At 40.9% G+C, this 18,274-nt stretch overlaps 1 protein-coding gene across 21 annotated transcripts in view; it reads left to right on the top strand.

Moving 5' to 3' along the window:
* Window positions 1-3,684: 3,684 nt before the first annotated feature.
* Window positions 3,685-18,274, top strand: part of LOC130164064 (receptor-type tyrosine-protein phosphatase delta-like) — a 355,849-nt gene continuing 341,259 nt past the window's right edge. For 9 of the 21 annotated variants that reach the window (XM_056368470.1, XM_056368468.1, XM_056368467.1 and 6 more), the window contains exons 1-3: window positions 3,685-3,852; window positions 4,024-4,136; window positions 4,269-4,304. The gene's annotated coding sequence lies outside the window, so the exon portion shown is untranslated. The remainder of the gene's footprint in view (window positions 3,853-4,023; window positions 4,137-4,268; window positions 4,305-18,274) is intronic. The other 12 variants (XM_056368476.1, XM_056368475.1, XM_056368474.1 and 9 more) reach the window with 2 other exon arrangements.

The following is an 18,274-nucleotide window of genomic DNA, read 5'->3' as shown; positions in this document are numbered from 1 at the left end:
ACACTTTTTGCTAAGTTCATATGGAGTATTGGATTAGACAGCACTGCTATTTATGTATGAGTTGCTATATATAAGTATTTTGATTTGAAAGTTCAGTTGCTGCTGATGAGCTAGCCCCGGCTTGTACCGCCTCAGGTTGTCCTGGTCTGTCATCCTGGAGGCAGATTGTAACTCCACCGTCTTGGACTGCAGCTGGTGGCAGTGGTTCTAGTTCTACTCAGGTGGAGGACAGGTACATATGCTGCTATACAAAATTTGCCAAGGCTGCAGAGCAGAACAAGGACTGCACTCTCCAGCTGCAGTTAGCGGGCTAGCTTAACAGCTGTACAATTCATCTAAAAAGTAGATTGTATCCCAAAGTCAGATCGTCCGCCCCCTAGTCAAATATTACATGAGTGACTGATTTACTGAACTGGTGTCATTTTTTTCATATCATCCATGCATGTCCACGATTTAATAGATTTTCAGAATAAAAGTTCACAAATAGCTTGAAAGAAGCAGTGAAAATCTTGTTATCGCCATAAGGTTGCAACCAGTGGTAACTCAAGTTGAACGAAAAGTTGAACAAAATGAAACATTGAGCTTTAAAATAGATAGACTCTACAATGTCCAGCCAATGTGACAATAAGGGGGAGACTGACATGTCCTTTAGGAGGTATCATTTGTTGATATCTATGTTTTTTTAACTGCATGTTGGAAGAGTAAAAACAATATAGTAGTATTGTAACTTGCAATGTTGGCATCATCTGAAATGCCAAACAGGACTATTAAGATACATTAGAGCAATTAGTCCTCACAAGTGGTGACAAAGGTTTCCCAGATAGCAGATGGACAAGTGCACAGAAGCTCCCTCACCCTCTACAGCAGCCATATGAAACTCTTGGTTAGCAGCCAGAAAAGGACAGATACAAATGCCAAAAGTCGACAGTTAGCAAAACTCTTATGAAATGCCTCTCATGTATTGTATTAAAACTAGAAAAGAGTCTACATCATGTCCATCTGTGAATCATATTATTTTTTTCTTTGGAAATTTCTAAACTAATGCATTTTCCATGCAAATGCCATCAGTCAGCTACCTCTATCAAGTCTCAATTACAACTAGCTAAATGGCAACCAAATGCACACAAGCTCCATATAGATGACACACCCTGAGCTCTCTGTAAGAAAGGGCTCTGAAGAGTTTGTAGTTTTCTCCTTCACAGAAAATAACTGTTGTAGTCTGCTTGGATTCACGTGAGTTAGAGTGGTTTCCATTGCAAACCCAGTTTCTCATGACTCATGACTCCTATTGGGAGAACAATAACATTAATGATGACTCCGTCATATTCAAGTTCTCCATTAAACCATGACAGTGTGACAGTGAGGCGACAACACCAGGACCCTGAAACCAAATCAGCCATGTTTAATATCATTTACACCTGTGCTTTCTCTACTGTGACATGTCTGTGTAGTGGATATACCTGGCCTGGCATCAGTCACAGGCCATTAAAGTTAATAGTAAGGATATGCAGGGTTATGGACCAAAAATTGACACCCTTCTACTTTTCCCACCATCAAACTATCAAATTGATAGGAAACAGAGATGAAGGATCCTACAAACAGACCAGCTTTCAACATGTCAGAGAGATGTAAAACCAGACCATAGGTCAAATGGTCAGCTCCAGAAGATCAAAAAATGGACACAAGGCAAAATTGGAGTAAACAACCAAAATCTCCATTTTGTAATAATAAAACTATCTCTATGTTGGTATTTGATTGTTACTTATGTTGGAAAAGTAACATCAAAAGGACTGTGATTACAAAAGGACTGTGATTATTACTAAGTTGTGCACTGCTGTGTAATGTACATATATTTACTATTAGCTTTAGAAAACATTTATTATGTTATCTCGTTTAACCACTTGAAATCTTTTATTTTTACAAGCCAAGTCAAAACCAAGTGAATCAAAGAAGCAGAAGTGCCTCAGATGACTCTTCTAACTTTTTAATTAATAGCATAATTTCATTTGAAGATTTTTGACAGTTTTGGCATCATCTGGCCAACACCAATCTCCTCTAGAGTTATATAGCCAAAGTTACGTTCATTAGAGTTTTATTTCACATCAATCTGCAAGAGGTGCATGCAGACAACACGATCTGCCCATGACCGCCTGAATGGAAGCCTACAAGAACTCAAAAGTGTCCAAAACAGAAAGTCTGCTGGCAAACTCCACCCAAGCTCAAAACGCTCAGAGACACAGGCAGAACTGGTCACCTTGGTAACGGACGACACTTCCGGGAGGATCCATCCAGAGTCTGCCGTCAAACATTACCGACCATAACTTCAGTTGCTCGGTCTTCAGCTACAACACAACTCGCAGTAGACAAGATCTCAACATTCTACTCATGACGGGATTGATGTCGAAATATAACAATATTTATATTATATATATATATATATATATATATATATATATATATATATATATATACCTGTTGTGTTCCTTTGAAGTAGACTGGAGATCCATCGAGTCACTGCTTTGATAATAGAATGATCATATTAATCAATAAATTAACTTATCAAAGTTCTTCTCAAAAATGAGAAGTGGTGTCCCAATTAACAAGGGGTTTAAATATAAATTGTGGACTTGGAATGTTATGTCTATGAAAAAGGCCAAAACCGCATAATATTTTCACACCAATGCATTTGCTTGTACTTCAATTGTGTTTTTTACTTCAGTAATTCAGTTTCACGAGGTGACCTGTATAAAGTGCAATAGATCATTTCTCACCACAGGCATTTTGACTTGTCACACACAGGTGTTATTAATAACATCAATGAAGGCAGCAACAGTTAGGTGCCATAGCTAATATTATTAGCTATACGTTTGCTTTTCCTGCTAAAGTAAAATCACCAAGGAGCATCAACGCCTCTCCAGGTTTTATAGTGAAGAAAACATTCCATTAATGTGAATGTAGGACAGTTGTGATGATTTATTTGGTGGAGAAAGCATTCAGAAGCTTTACTTAAATAAAAGCAACAATACTGCAATATAAAAGTGTCATTTATGTGAAAGTACATCTTATTAGATAAATTAACTCGCAGTATCATTATTAAAGGTACTCATAATTCAGGAACAATGCTCCTGGGAGAATTATGCTTTACATTATTATTACTGATGCATTCATATGTAAGTAGCATTTTCAGGTCAATGTTGAGATAATTTTAAAATGTTATGGTCTGTTGCATAGTTCAGTACAGAGTACAAAAGAGAAGAGTAGTAAAGTAGAAATATAAAGCATCATCAAATAAAAATACTATACTAAAGCAGAAGTAACTCAAATTTGTATCAAAGTACAGCAGTTGAGTAAATGTAGACTATAACTGAGCTGCTATATTGATCTGTCAAGGTGCCATGCTGCCAGATTCAGCAATAGGAGCAATAATAAATAATGAACTGTAGGCCTACTGTTAGATTAGATTACATTAATATTAAGATTTTTATGAGGTGGCCTATCATGATGAGGATATAGGTCTTCGGCATCTCATTGCGGGACATTTGGCTGTTAAATTTGGCACGGTGGGAAATATCCCGTTGTCAGCCGCTCCTCTTGCTGGCCATCAAGCGGCTGGACTGTGAAGTGCAGCTTTGAGCGCAGCATCCCAATGTCTCCGGTCTCTTCCTTTTCCTCCCTCTCTCTCCATCCGTCCCCGGGAGCAGTGTGTGTATGTTCCGCGCGCGCGTGTGTGTGCTGCTATAATCTGACAGCACGCTGGGGCTGCGTTTCCTAAGAAAAAGCTCAGCTCTCTCAGTTTTCTGCCTGTCTTATTGCCGCTCTCATTGTCTTTGTCGACAGTGATAAAGAGAGCAGGTACCAACTGTCCATTCCGCCAATTTATTACGAGTTGCCTTTTTTTTTTGTTTGCTGCTCTTCACAGATGTTATGTCAACACTTTTTGGGTGGTGGTGGTGGTGGTGGGGGGGGGGACTCCCGGTTCTAATGGAATTTGTTGTGGCTGTTTTGGTCTCTTCTCTCTTTCAGTTCAACCAGGGGCCTGTTTTTGGAATAAGAAAAGCATTGCTGTTTTCTGACTTTGAGAGAAGAAAGAAGGGACTCCTCTGGAATTTCCTAAGGAATTTATTCGGACAGCTCCGGTAAGTGGACATTTTGACATCAAGAGGCTCAATGATTAAGAACGCATGCAGCCATTTATCACACAGTTTATTATTAACGAAACAATTTAAAAGCGTATCCTTCATTTTCCCATTCTTCTATTTTAATTACAGTTACCGGGGCTTTGCATTCTACCGCCTGGGTATATAGTAAGTGTATAGACTTTTTCTGCATCTTCTAATTGTGTGAATTGCAGCTGAAAGCAGCTCGCCTTGTTTTCCATGTGTGGATTTAAGTGTCGCTTTGGTTTCTACTCCCAAGTTCTGTGTCGTGCCCGCGATGTAAGTAGGTGCCCAGGGCGCATATTTTTGCATATCTTGGAGCTGCGTTATGGATAATGTAGCGTACAACGTGCACCGGTCTGCTGCTCGCCGTTACTCTCCAGATGGTGGCGAGATATTTACAGCATTTTTTTTTTTTCTCGTCATCATTTATATCACAGCCCGGTGCTGAAAAAGCCAGAGCCATCTTTGCCCCAAACGACGATCTGCCCCGCTTCCAAATATACAGAGGATGCTCAGGCACGCGCGAACGATTAGAAAATTGTGGGTTATTGTGTGTGTTAGTTCTGGGACGTGTTGAGAAAGTTTGCTTAAATGTTTGATCCTGGCAGCTGAGGACGTTTGGGGTTGTCTGACTTTGAATCTGTGTGTGTGAGTGTGCGCGCGCGCGTGTGCGTGCGTGCGTCTCCAAAGGCTCCTGACTCAGGTGATGTAGACGGTGGGTGGGCTGTGACTCACCCAGTTTACCCATTTTGCTGCTGTTATCTGGTGGGCTTTGATGTCAGATTTGACTGGTGATTGACAGTGGATCATGCGCAGTAGTGTGTCAGCACAGGCCCATGTCCCCCTCCCTCTATCACTCCCTGCTATATTTGGAAGTTACCAAATTCCATGATTTATACAACCTTTTCTCTGTGTTAAAGAGTATTTGTCAGACTACTACTGACAAGTGATTCATATATAACCAATTACCCGTGATTTGCAGTCATACTGTGCAGCACGAAAAAAAAAAAAAAAAAGCCACTATAAGGCAAGATAATGAAGTGAAAAGTTTGTGTTCCTCAGTCTTTTGTAGCAAGCCAAGCCAAGGAGAAGCAGTCGCAAATGAGGGCAAGGACAGCTCACACTGCCACAGAGATGCGTCGTCCCTGGCTAGTGTGGAGTGACACAGGGCTAAGTGAGCATGACCATCGAGGAGAGGAAATAGCATTACGGTCTGCCAGTCATGAGGCAGAGCGAGAGATAGGCTACTGTTGCATTTCAACAGGGCACACACAGGACAGGAAACTGTGACATGTGGCAGCTTAGAACTTTACACATTTGAACACCCTTACACGGCTCAATAAAAGGCTACAGCGCAGGTAGTTTTTATTTATGGTAATCATTGTGTTGTAATATGAAGTTGTTGTGCTCTGAGCCGGTGTGTCGGCATCATGTTTCTACTGTGATTAAGTCTGGATTTAGCATCACTTCACTAATGTGGCCCTTGGGCTAGAGGTTTCATGATGCTGATCTTATTAAGCACAATTTTCTCTATCTATCCATCTATCTATCTATCTATCTATCTATCTATCTATCTATCTATCTATCTATCTATCTATCTATCTATCTATCTATCTATCTATCTATCATTCATCCTTGTGTTTCTTAACGCTTGTTACTGAGAAATATGAGACATTACAAAAATCTGATTGTGTATCTATGATAAACAAAAATATATAAATATAATGCCGCGTGTAGTAATGTGGAAATAAACGAATCCAACACCAACAGACGACAAATACACATCCTCCTCCTTTTTAAAGAACTGCTGCTCGCACAACAAAATGCAACGCAATGAAACGTTGAATTACAGCAGTCCTTTAGGCCAGTTATCCCTGCGTGTAAAAGACAGTTCTGAGCACAAAAGTGGATTTAAATCATTTGCTGTGAGGTAGTGAATTTCTTGCAAAGCTTTCAAGGATTAGTCACAGGTAAGAATGTCCCCCCTGCCATCCTTTACCCAGCTGCACTCCCATTTTATAAACTGGCAACATCTGGAAATTTTCCCCTCGTCCTTCCCCTTTGAGTGATGCTCCCAAAACTACTCGCCGAGCCCACATCAATCACTGTTAGATGGGATTTGAGCAACAGCTAGAAGTAGTGAGCAGGCAAGACAGGTCTGCTCGCTCACAGTTGCACAAGCTCCTCCACAGTGACCCGGAGAGCCACAGCCTGCAGTGCCAGAGAGATAGCTGCATTTCTGAAAATCCTATTCTCTCATTAATTATGCTTTAAGATAGGTTGCACTGGTGCGACCGTGTTGACAACACACCCACTTTTCTTCTGCCTGCTGCATCTCCCTGGAGAGAAACAGGAGTAAGCTGTAATTATGGTTTATAAACTCCATCCAGGTGACATAATCGGGGCATGGCTGAGATGGCAAGGGGCTGTCATAACAGCTGCTTATAAATTTAGATTTTTTTTCTTTTCTTTTTTTTTATTGCATTGCATATTTTTTAGACTGTCTTCCTCTATAGATACATGTTTGTCATATGTCGAACACTGCATGTACTTTGAAACTACAGGCATGATATTTCCAACCGTATAGTGATTTACAAGGAAAAACAGGTGCTTACAGTATTACAAGAAAGCAAATATTACCCAATTCTCAGCAAAAAAAAAAAGAAAAAAAGGGTGAAAGCAGTGCACCTATCAAAAAGCAGCATCTATATTATCCCCGTGTTTTTACTGTGACGGAACACCTTAATTGTGGTCCAAGGCTCGGCAAGCTGAGTAGCCGACTCCCAGGGGCCGTTTCATAATGAGGATGCGCTGTCAGATAATTAGATACACCTGGCGCGGGCGTTTTCAGGAAATTTTGATTCATCCCAAAATAAAATATCTGTGCCTGCCAACATGAAAGCAGAAAAAAAATAAATAAAAAAATATCCCGCTGTCACATTGCCTCTCCTCTCATAGTGGCAATGTTTTATTTATTTATCCACATCTTAATGCTCTTGGATGAGGCGGGCTTCATTTTGTGCTAGCTGATGCATTAGATGCCAAAGTTTCTCATCTCTTGCCGAGTGAGCCGCTCGCTCACGAGGGTGCCAGTGTCCCTCCTCCGTGGACATAGGCTCTCCGAGACTGGATGTTCTGACGCTGCTAAATTTAACTACTCCCTTGGCTGTGCGGCATAAGATCCCATCTCATTCTGAGTCAACGGCATGACAATACAAATCACTCCTCAGAAAGCTGTGTAAACATGTGTGTCACACAGCCTTAGATGTGGCTAGTCACGTGTCTGCATCTAAGGAACAGTACAGGTGTGTACCAGGAGGAAAAATTCATCTTATGACAGTGTGTGTGTGTGTGTGTGTGTGTGTTTTCCTTTTTGTTCTGTGAGATTCTGAATTTCTATCAAAAATCACGTACACTGAACACAGCAAGGAATGAATGATTAACAGAGTTCACCTTAACACCCACACGTTTGCACACCGACACATTTACACAGGTCACTGCGCGCAAAACGCACTCTTAAACATATTGTCTCTTTCTTAGTGTCGATGAAAAAAACGCTGACTGAGATGATACCCTGGCACCTGTGCTGTTTATTTATCAGGCACATGGCTCCAGTCATAAATCAGACACATATTAAGTTATTAAACAACAACTTTTGCCTTCTGCGGGAGACATCAGTGCTATTAAGCCTGATGTATGTGATACAGTGGGAAGGTGAACCACTGCAGAGTGCTCATGTTATCCAATTAGGAGATTTTTTTCACTCATTTTTCACTTTGGTCTCTTAATTGAAAAAGCCCAACACTGATATTTAAGTTGGCATCAAGAGGCTATAAAGAAAAAACCCCCATTAATTATCAGGAAGCTTACTGCAGAATACACACAAGTGACACAGCTGAAATGTACTTTTTGTGCCACTTGATAGCTGAGTATCAACATGATTAAAAAAAAAAAAAATTGAGCTGAGTCAACAGTTAGCCTTGATAAATCTATGCACAAAACAAAAACAAAAATATTTAATTAGCCCGTTGAATTTAGTTTGCAAGAATAAATATTTTCCCCTGGTTCTTCCAGAATGACAAGCATTTGCTTTCATCACAGTGCATGTCTGAAAAGGCTTTGCCTGTAATGTGACTTTTTTTATTTTTCTGTAGCAATTTGAAGTGAGTCTATGTACACTACTGTTTGCTGCAGTGTTGCCATAACTGACAGTAACAGGATAATAGTGAATGCTAAAACACAGCCTGACGTAACAAGCTCAGTCACTCAGTATTGTCAGTTCCGCCACAATATCTAGCTAAAGATAGCTAACACCAGTTTTACAACAAATCCATTTTCTTTCTCTATTAAAAAAAAACAAAAAAAACATTTGAAACATCAGGATGAGAATAAACACAGCGAGAACAACAACGACCACGATTCTCTCCATTAAACCACCACTACACATCTAAGGTTCGGCTGGACCTGAGTGGCGGTGTTACTCAACAGTAGCTAAGTGTCTGACAGCAGATATGATGTCAGTTTGATCATATCATTTCATCTGGAGCATGTCGTCTCCTTGTGAACTTGACAGTCAGCTAGGTTTCCCCTGTCCTGCCCTGCTTCACTGGTGACACTCTAAAAGAAACTCAGCCGTGAACAGTGTCATAAGTGTCACGGTATTCCATGCTAGGCGACTGTGTGGCTTAAACTGGCATCAGCTTCTAACTCTGCAGAGTATTCAGTGCCATATTGCAGGGAAAGTGCAATATATATACATATATATATATGAAATATTTATATGAATGAAATATTCAAATATGTTGCTGTGACATTTGAATAAAATAGGATGTTGGGTCTACCATGCAGTAGCCCTGCTCAGTGCACTGTGCAGTATCATGGATGGCTATAGTTGAAGTTGTATCCATGCGATATTGTTCATTTCATTAGTGCTCTGCTTTTTATCCGCGCTTAGCTGTCTTTACCTTGAGCCCATGACAAAGTGACCACACATAGTGCCGTGGTCTATAGTGCTCTAATATTTCCCCTTACCCAACTTCTCTCTCACGGTAGCAGGAGTTCAAACTCAGGCTCGTGGAAGCTTCAGAATGCAAAACACTTTGGTTACGCAGAGGAGACCAAACTGGCGTGGGAGGAAGGGAAACTGTCTGCTGACATCATTGAAGAACAACGTAAAGTCACTGAGGCAGACCTAATCATCTTTCAGTTCACCATGTACTGGTTCACTGTTCCTGCAATCACCAAGGGCTGGTTTGGCCGGGTTCTCACTCTGGGCTTTGCCTACTCTCAAGATACGAGCGATACAGCCATGGCGTCTTCAAGCGCAAGAAAACCGTGTTGTCTTTCACCACTGGTTCTCATGAGTCCATGTTCAGAGCAACTGGCGATACATGATTTGAAATTCGCCTCAGCATTGAAGGCTGTGGTAGATGTTTTTCTCTTCTCTGCTCAACTTGCTGTATTGTTACTGCTTAAAGAAAACCTGCATCCATATGGCGCAAGTGAAGCTGAGGGGGGTGGGGTGGGGGGTAGGGTGGGGTGGGGTGGGGTGGGGGGGACAACCAAACAAACAAACAGAAAAAAAAAAAAAAAACAGACAACGTTGCCTTCTCTCTGCTCTTACATGACAGGAACTCACAGAACTGATGGATACTGACAAAAGACGAGGACAAGAGGAGAATGTTACGGATAGGCTGCCCTGAATCAGAATCTCTGTCCAAACTAATAACCATGTGCACTGAGGTGTACACAATATCTAATACACGTGTACAGTATAATGCAAGCCACTACAACAGAAACACAACCTGCAGCAGGAATATTTTCATTAGATCGATCAGAAGTTCTATGAAACACAGCATCTGAATATTCTTTACCTACATAGGTATTATACTATGTATACGCAGGGCGGTTGTATTAGTTTGCCCTTGGTTTTTACAGGCATTCATATCATTAGCACCCCTTGTATATGCATGTATTAGCACAGCTTAGCTTCCTCTTTTCATGTCATAGGTGGCAGCTTCGGTAATGACTTGGTGCAGATTTCGGGCAAATGCCATCGCGGTCTTACATCCTGACCTTTTTATAAGCCACATGTATAGCGCCATGGTGTGAATACTTTATCTCTACACATGCTATTGTTGTGGCATTCCTCCGCGATCTGTGCCCTGAAAGATTTCAGAGGGCTCTGGTATGTTGAGTATTGGCATTAGAGTCTACTGGGATATGGCAAAGAAGCAAACAGAAAGGAATAATGCAGGCAAGCTGGAGCCAGGGTACTCTGCACAGTTCGATGCTGCTGCCTCTAACTGACATGAACAAGAGAAATCAATTAGACCTACTCGGTTGCTATCCAAGGGACTTCCACCATGGGAAAGGCTAGAGCGAATCAAAGCGTTTGGAAAAAAACAAAAAAGAAAGTAGCAGGAGGAGGAAAGTGAACTCGAGTGGCAGTTTGTTGTACTCTTTGTCAGATCAGCCGCCTCTGACCTCAAGATAACATTCAGTCTCTGTGTTCACGCTTAGAATTCCAGACACTTTCGCATCTCTCTTTTTTAATACTGATGCAAAGCTTCCGATCTTACTGTCCTTTCAGGTCAGTAATGAGAAAAAAAAAGAAAGGCTGGCAAAAATGCTCCCTTCAAGAATATTTTGATGAAGCCTTAGCTTAGTTTTACCTGCGGATGCTGCAATCTCTGTTGTCTCAGCAGCCTTAGATTCAAACTATTATGTTTATATTCATACCTTAGAGCCTTCCTGCAGTCTCGTGGAGGTCACTGTGAACAGCATTTCATTTCCACATGATGATGGGCACCACGGTTTTTGTTTTTCTGAAAAAGAAAAAAAGCAGAACAAGTTGGACTGGTAGGGTATTATAGAGTTTTGAAAGTTGTATCTAAACAGGGTTTAGTTTTAGAAAACTCTTTATTTGGTTTTATAGAAAGAAAAATCTCTCAAGTCCCTCAAGATTAAGAAAAAGATTCTTTATATCAAATATGAAAGAGTCCAGCTATTGTGGTAAGATCAGTGAGGCTAGTATCCACAGCATATTATTTATTAATGGTATTTTACAGCCAGGGAACGTACAGTCTCACTGTAATTTAAAAATATATGCAGTGCCACAGTAAATGTAGACATCGTCTGCATCCTACTTCCAAACTTAACTAAATAGACAAATCAAAAACTATACATGGGTTTCCTGAAGATGATGAGGAAATAATTCTGCATAACTGGTGGAGATGAATGCAAGAGATAGGGCAATTGATGCTTTATGCATATTTCATTGAATGGAGCTGAGCTCTGTACTGTAAATACGGAGGGTGAGAGTGCACAGCATGGATTTCACACGACCTAGAGGCCTCATCGTCTTTGATCCAACTGAAAGAGGACACTTTTTGATCAAGCCCTCCCTTGGACATTTAAATCAAACCCCTCACTAGCTCAGTGGCTCCAAGGCTGGGAGATAGGGTGTAATCTCTCCACATTGGAGAAAGTGGACACCCCTGGAATTGTGCTACAGTCTATTTTATTGTACATTTTGAAATCTTTTTTTCACCCTTTCCCTTGATGAATATCTGTGGGTTGGTGATAGGAGAGCTATTCTACAGAGTGGAAAATTTAATTTGACAAAGAAGACCTGTCTCATGGAGTCTTTCAAATTGTTATGATTGCATAAAGTCTGCGGTGTAACGGACCTGGAAGGATTAATGAACAGGAATCCATAACTTTTTTTTTTCTTTTTTCTTTTTTTATCTGTGTGACAGCTTATGAACAAATCTGCTATGGAGGAAAGGAGAGAGGAGAACATGAAGTAGAATTTAAAATTGAAAACAAAGATCATGTGCTGATAAAATAATGGAAATTTTTAACAGCACAAGCTTAGAGAGTAGTGTTCCATCTATAATCCTGTGTGTACAGTTAGCTCAGTCCCCTGACAGAGCACACATGTAAACACAGCAACCCCACCTCCCACTCAGCCCTGCTGTAGGTTTGGCTGTGGGTGCTCGGCAGATCCCTCGGCATCATGAGAGAATAACAATGAGGGTTTTGGGAGGGATCAGTTCCCAAGCACAGAGCCATACTGGGTAGGGTTTATGTAAGACCCTGGCTTCCTGAGCTCTCTGCCAGTTTAAGATGACAAACAAATGGTACCAAGGAATACCAACTTGCCAAAGGGGGGGGGGGGGGGGGGGGGGGGGGGGGGGGGGGGGGGGGGGATATTGCATCTCTTCATGCTATCCCCACTGCTTCAACCTCCCTTCACGCACAAACACCCTCCCTCTCTTCATGCACAAGCCTGGTTATGTGTCGTGGCTTTTGATACCCGGTCTCATGTGTATCCATGCAAGTTGATGTGTGTTTTCACACCATTTGTTGGCTCTGCAGTGCCGTCGCCCACTTTGAAGCCACCCCCTTCCCTTATCCTCCTCTTCCTCCCTTTGTTTTCCCCTTCATATGTTCCAATGAAAGAAGGCTGGGATCTGTCAAAACTCATCCTTTCTTCTGTCTGGCTTGTCAACTTTTTTTTTTTTTTTTTAAAGGTAGGCTGCCACAGAAATTCACTCAGCCCTGACACCCCAGTGGTTCTTAAAATGTCAAAACAGGTAGAGGCTGAAACACAATTTATGTGTTATCATCAGCATTTCCTGTTTTCACATCATGGTGCAGTTTTTCTAATGACATGACTCATGTAATAGCAATAGCTGTTGCTCTTAATCTGTCATTAAATATTAAGGATTTATAAATAGAGGCTAGATCTACTTAACACAATTTGAATCTCTGGAGTAATTCCTACAGAAATCAAGCGTATAAAAACGCAATGCAAGCAGCACCATGGCAATCGGGTGGACAGACATGCCTGCTGAACAGTGTTCAGTGGTTGTAGAGTTCCTCGATTTTAACCCGGACCACATAAAAGTGCCAGTCTAATTCAGGTTTAGGCTCATTTCTACATGACTGCAACCAGCTACTGATAAGATGAAGCCCACAATCCCTCGGGTGCCAGGTGTAGTTTTAGAAGTAAAAGTGTCTAAATTTCACACAACAGAAGGCATCCAAGTCTGCTGTTTCACTCAGCTACATCTGGACTTTATAGGTTGGGAGATGAATTGAGTGAAAGATACATAAATAAACATAAATTTCTCTCTCGTTGTAAAAGTACTGATAAAAAGGATCAAGACAAGTTAATACGCGCTGTTGAAAGCTGATTTTAGGAATAGCCCAGATGATAGAGAAGATACAAATAAAAAGTAACGCGGTGAAAAGGGCAGTCTCTTACTCATTTCCTTCCCCAGACACTACGAGGAAGACATATTGTATACAGTTTCTTCTGACATGCAGTAGTCCAGAGCACGGTCTCCCTTTATTCCTGCATAGCACAGAAATAGATAGCATTAGGATCCATTGAGTTGGGAGTAAGGGGAAAATCGATGTAAGGTGAAAATTAAATTTGGCCCAAAGAGCCTTTAGGCAAAGTGCAATTTGAAAACACATCTTTTATTTTCCCCTGGGCGTCTGATAGGGGCAGGCATGAGATGGACGGTGTATCTAACCATCATGGAAAAAAGCAGAGGTATGCTATGAGGGGAAAGGGAAACACCCTCATCTCATTCCTGATGTGCCTCCCCTTTGATTGTTTAATTCGGTTAGGGCCATGCGTCCCTTATCGGATCATATCAAAGGTCAGAGGCGTCCTGTAGACAAATCAATCTCCCCGTCTGAGGAGGCGCAGAGGAAGCATGGATTGAGGGAGAGCCGATCCATCTAGTGGGCCCACAATGAAGGTGGGTGAGGGAGAAGAGAGGTGAGGGCAAGAAAAATTATGGCATCTGCAGCTCGGAGGGAAGTGGGCGAGCAAGGTGAGATTGAACTGTTGACTTGGGGAATGCGATATGCTCTGAGAGAAAAGGAGTTTACATTATTGCTTGCTAGATGAGAGCTATTCTGTGAGAAGACCTGGCGTACCATGGCCTACCTGACTATCAGGCAGGCTCATCAAAGATATTTCCAACTAGGCTCGAGTGTATTTATGACTTCGGACCAAAAACCATGTAAGTTTCAGTGTAGGACTCAAGAGTGATTGGAAGCTTCTTTTTTTTTTTTAAATATAATTTAAGTCTGGCACTTTAATTAAAAGAAAAAAAAAAAAAAAAAAAAGAACCCAACAACAGCTCTCTGGTGGTCACCACTGCCTGACAATATTAGCTCTGTGGTCTCGGTGTGAAGATAATCCAGTGCTGCACATCTTCTCATGCATGGCTTCCCTCATTTAATTCAGTTTTGTTCATATAATTAGAACTGGTTTACAATAGCTCTGTTTTGTGCATTGAGCTGTATAGCAAACTGGAGTTTCGTTTGCAATCTAGCATCTTCTGGACAAGATCACAACTATAGTGCTGAAACAATTAACTGACTGAATGGAACAGCAATCTCAAGAATTGATCAAAAAAGGTTGCTTGTTTCAGCTCTTCAAATCTTTTTTGTATTTTGCATATCAATTTAAATGGAATATATGTTTGGCTGAACAAAACAAGCAATTAGCAACTTAAAGGTGCCCAATGGAGTTTTTTTTTTTCTTTGTAAACAAAGTTTCTCTTTGTGTTTAGCCTTGTTGTTCCTCAGGTTGCTCCCCCTAACACGGTTATAAAGCATATTTTCCAAAACTCTTTGAAACCTGCATTTTTTTTTTGTTTTTACTTCCTTGTTTACTTGCAAGCAGTTTTCTTTGTCACTTGCCTTTGTGTGGGGCATTGCTGTGTTTCTTGGCACATTATCGCCACCCGTTGATGAGTGGAATTGTCTGAAACTAATAGCAGGAGTGCTTATTGGTTCAGCCACATGCTGCTGCTGTGTGGATGAGAACATACAAAACAGGAACACCCCTTATAAACACACTGCTCATTAGGACTACTAATGGTCAAAAACACCACAGGGTACCTTTAATTTGCATTGATATATTCAAATGAAATGCATGTCTTGACATAGGCAATATAATACTTAGTACAGAATCAAGGTCTTGTATTGGCAGTTTTTTGAAGAAGCAATTTTACGTCACTTTAGGCTCTTGGGCCTTTTTTTTTTTTTTAAATATCTAAAGTCTAAATAATTAATCAACAATCATTAATAGAAATCACACACAGGACACTGAGTGATACGCAGCTTTTTGGGAGGTCCATTAAAGGTTGTTCATGAGAAACATTGCTGCAGTGAAACCCCTATTTATCATTCCTCACCTTACTCATCCCACTGAATATTTTCAACCAATACCTCTTAAAATGCCCATTAACAAATAGTCATAATTAAACCAACGATGCATAAACACACGAGTGGTGGGCAGCAGACCTGGGCAAAGTTTATAGGTGAGTATAAATCATCCACAGTTTAATGCCAACAAGATGTTTAATTTGGTCCCTCTGAGTACATAATTAGTTCAATTAGCCTCAAACCTGAAGCACATGCGGAATGGACCCAGGCTGCCCTCTGGTCTCCCTACATTAAAAAGCACCTTGTATTTCCTCCTGTAAGATTAAAACGCACTGTGTAATAACTCACCAGAGCCTTCCTTCCAGACACTGTTGCGATGGTTCAGTGTGAGATAATGTTTGCTCAAGCAGCTCTCAATGAGATTCAGCGCTCCGGTGACACCATTACTCTAAGCTCATTGCCTAGACAGGTTGGGTGGGTCTACCCTGCCTTAGAAAGTCGAAGCGCAGAGGCGCCAGAAGAGAGAGCACCTCTCGAGACAGATTACATGTCTGTGGACAAGCGAATACTTGCACTTCACCTCTGCCTCAAACAAGCGGGTTATTATCTTTTGGTGTTTTTTTTTTTTTTGTTGTTTCACGCTCTTGCCAGTCATGTAATGCATCCAGGACAAGATGCTCGCCTGGCAGCCCGAGCAGGTGGACGACAAGGCAGCTTACACATTTTTGCTAATTGCAGGCAGCCAGTGAAACGTATCTGAAATGAAGATGATGGCACAAGCCTGCAGAAGAAGTCAAAGCAGCCTAGGCCTGAGCCAAAGTGTTTTAAATGGATTACACCAGTGTGTCATTGTGATTACACGCTCCTCGCAGGGACCGCGACATGATGAATTGTATTTTATGGCTTTACAGCAGATCTTTTTTCTTTCTTTTCTCCTCCAACTTGAATGCATTTCTGTCCCACTGCTATGTAGCGTGGTCTGAATGTGGGATTGTTTTTGCCTTTGAACTACCTCACAAACAGTTCATCTGCTACTTCTCCTTGAGGGGACATTTGTTGCTTATCTCAGAGTTGAGTGGCTGACTGCCAAACCATGTATACATATACATTTTCATGCTTTGTAAATGATATTTCAGACTGCAGACGGCTTGTTTTGTATGGCTAAAACACTGGAACTCAGCTTCATTTTGCACTGTGCATCAAAGCATTTCAAAATATATCCTTGGTTGTGAACCTCAAAGGGCCTCATAAAATTATATAAATAAATATATACAGCAGTTTTTCAGTTTTTCTCTTATATACACATATATATATATATATATACATACACACACGTATATATATATATATATGTATATATATATATATATATATACTTAAGGTCCAATCATTCACTCACTGTTTAATAATAACGTCTTATCTTTCCCTTCCCTGTCAGTGTAACATAACTGCAGCCATGTCATTTACATGTCCGCACACGCAGCACAGTTACAGTTCACAACCCCACCTTCTTCTTACATACAGTATGTAACGTGTCAAAACATTGTTGATAAAAGAACGATTTCATCATGGATCTTCCCCAATCCCAACTTCATCTTTTTCTTCTCATCCATATCTACAGATTTTCTGTGGAAGAAAATCTTCAGATATGGCAGATATGGGTGTGTGTGAGCAGGCAGAGTGAGTTGAGAAAGCCTCAGAGTCTCTGTGTGTGTGTGTGTGTGTGTGTGTGTGTGTGTGTGTGTGTGTGTGTGTGTGTGTGTGTGCGTAAGAAAGAAACAGGTTGTATCTCAGGAGAGTCCATTAAGTAGGGAAAGGTCAGAGGGTTAAACACAAGAGCACTCTGACGTGACCTAAAAGAACGTATGCTCGAATGAACAGTCATACACAAACACTCACATTATTATACTTTAACTTTTAAAGGCCACTTTTCAGCAAAAGCAACAAAGTTACTCTCCTTGTGAACCGACAACTTCGTATAGCAACACATTTCTACTTTCTCTAGCTCTGTGATATACAGTCTTAGTGAGGCACACTGTTTTCAGTCAGTGTGATGTGGGGGTGTATTACATCTGGTAGCTGTACTGGTGGAAATAACCCCTTTGCACAGGCCCAAGGAGAAACTGTGAGACTTGTTTTTCTGCATGGAATCTACTAGAGACTTGTAATATAGGTGTGAAGTTGCACTCTGTGAAGAAGCCTACATATGGTGTTGGAAATAGGCTGGAATGTCACTGGAGATTTCCTCTAATATTTCTACATTTATTAACAAAGAAATATGAATCTCAAACCATAATAACTATTTAAAGAGTTTAAAATCCAAAATAGAAAACAAAAAATGATTGTGGAGGAAACCAAAGCAAAGTCAATTACAACAAAATTTGATCACTAACAGTCATCTTAAAGGAACAGTTTGACATTTTTGGAAATTTGCTTATTGGCGGTTAGATGAGGAGATCATCATCTCTCTCATGTCTGTATGGTAAATATGAAGCTACATTAAGCAGCTAGTTAGCTTAGCTTCACCTAAACATCTAGCATGGCTCTGTCCTGAAGTTACAAACTTGGCCTGGCAGTACTTCTTAAGTACACTGGTGTTATACACTGCCTGGCCAAAAAAAAAGTCGCCACCAAAAAAAAAAGTTCACACACTCTAATATTTCGTTGGACCACCTTTAGCTTTGATTACAGCACGCATTCGCTGTGGCATTGTTTCGATAAGCTTCTGCAATGTCACAAGATTTATTTCCATCCAGTGTTGCATTAATTTTTCACCAAGATCTTGCATTGATGATGGTAGAGTCTGACCGCTGCGCAAAGCCTTCTCCAGCACATCCCAAAGATTCTCAATGGGGTTAAAGTCTGGACTCTGTGGTGGCTAATCCATGTGTGAAAATTATGTCTCATGTTCCCTG

This window comes from Seriola aureovittata, chromosome 23 (genome assembly GCF_021018895.1).
Source record: "Seriola aureovittata isolate HTS-2021-v1 ecotype China chromosome 23, ASM2101889v1, whole genome shotgun sequence".
In the NCBI taxonomy this organism is placed as follows: domain Eukaryota; kingdom Metazoa; phylum Chordata; class Actinopteri; order Carangiformes; family Carangidae; genus Seriola; species Seriola aureovittata.
Note: the sequence above shows the minus strand (reverse complement) of the source record. Positions and strands in the feature narration are given on the sequence as shown.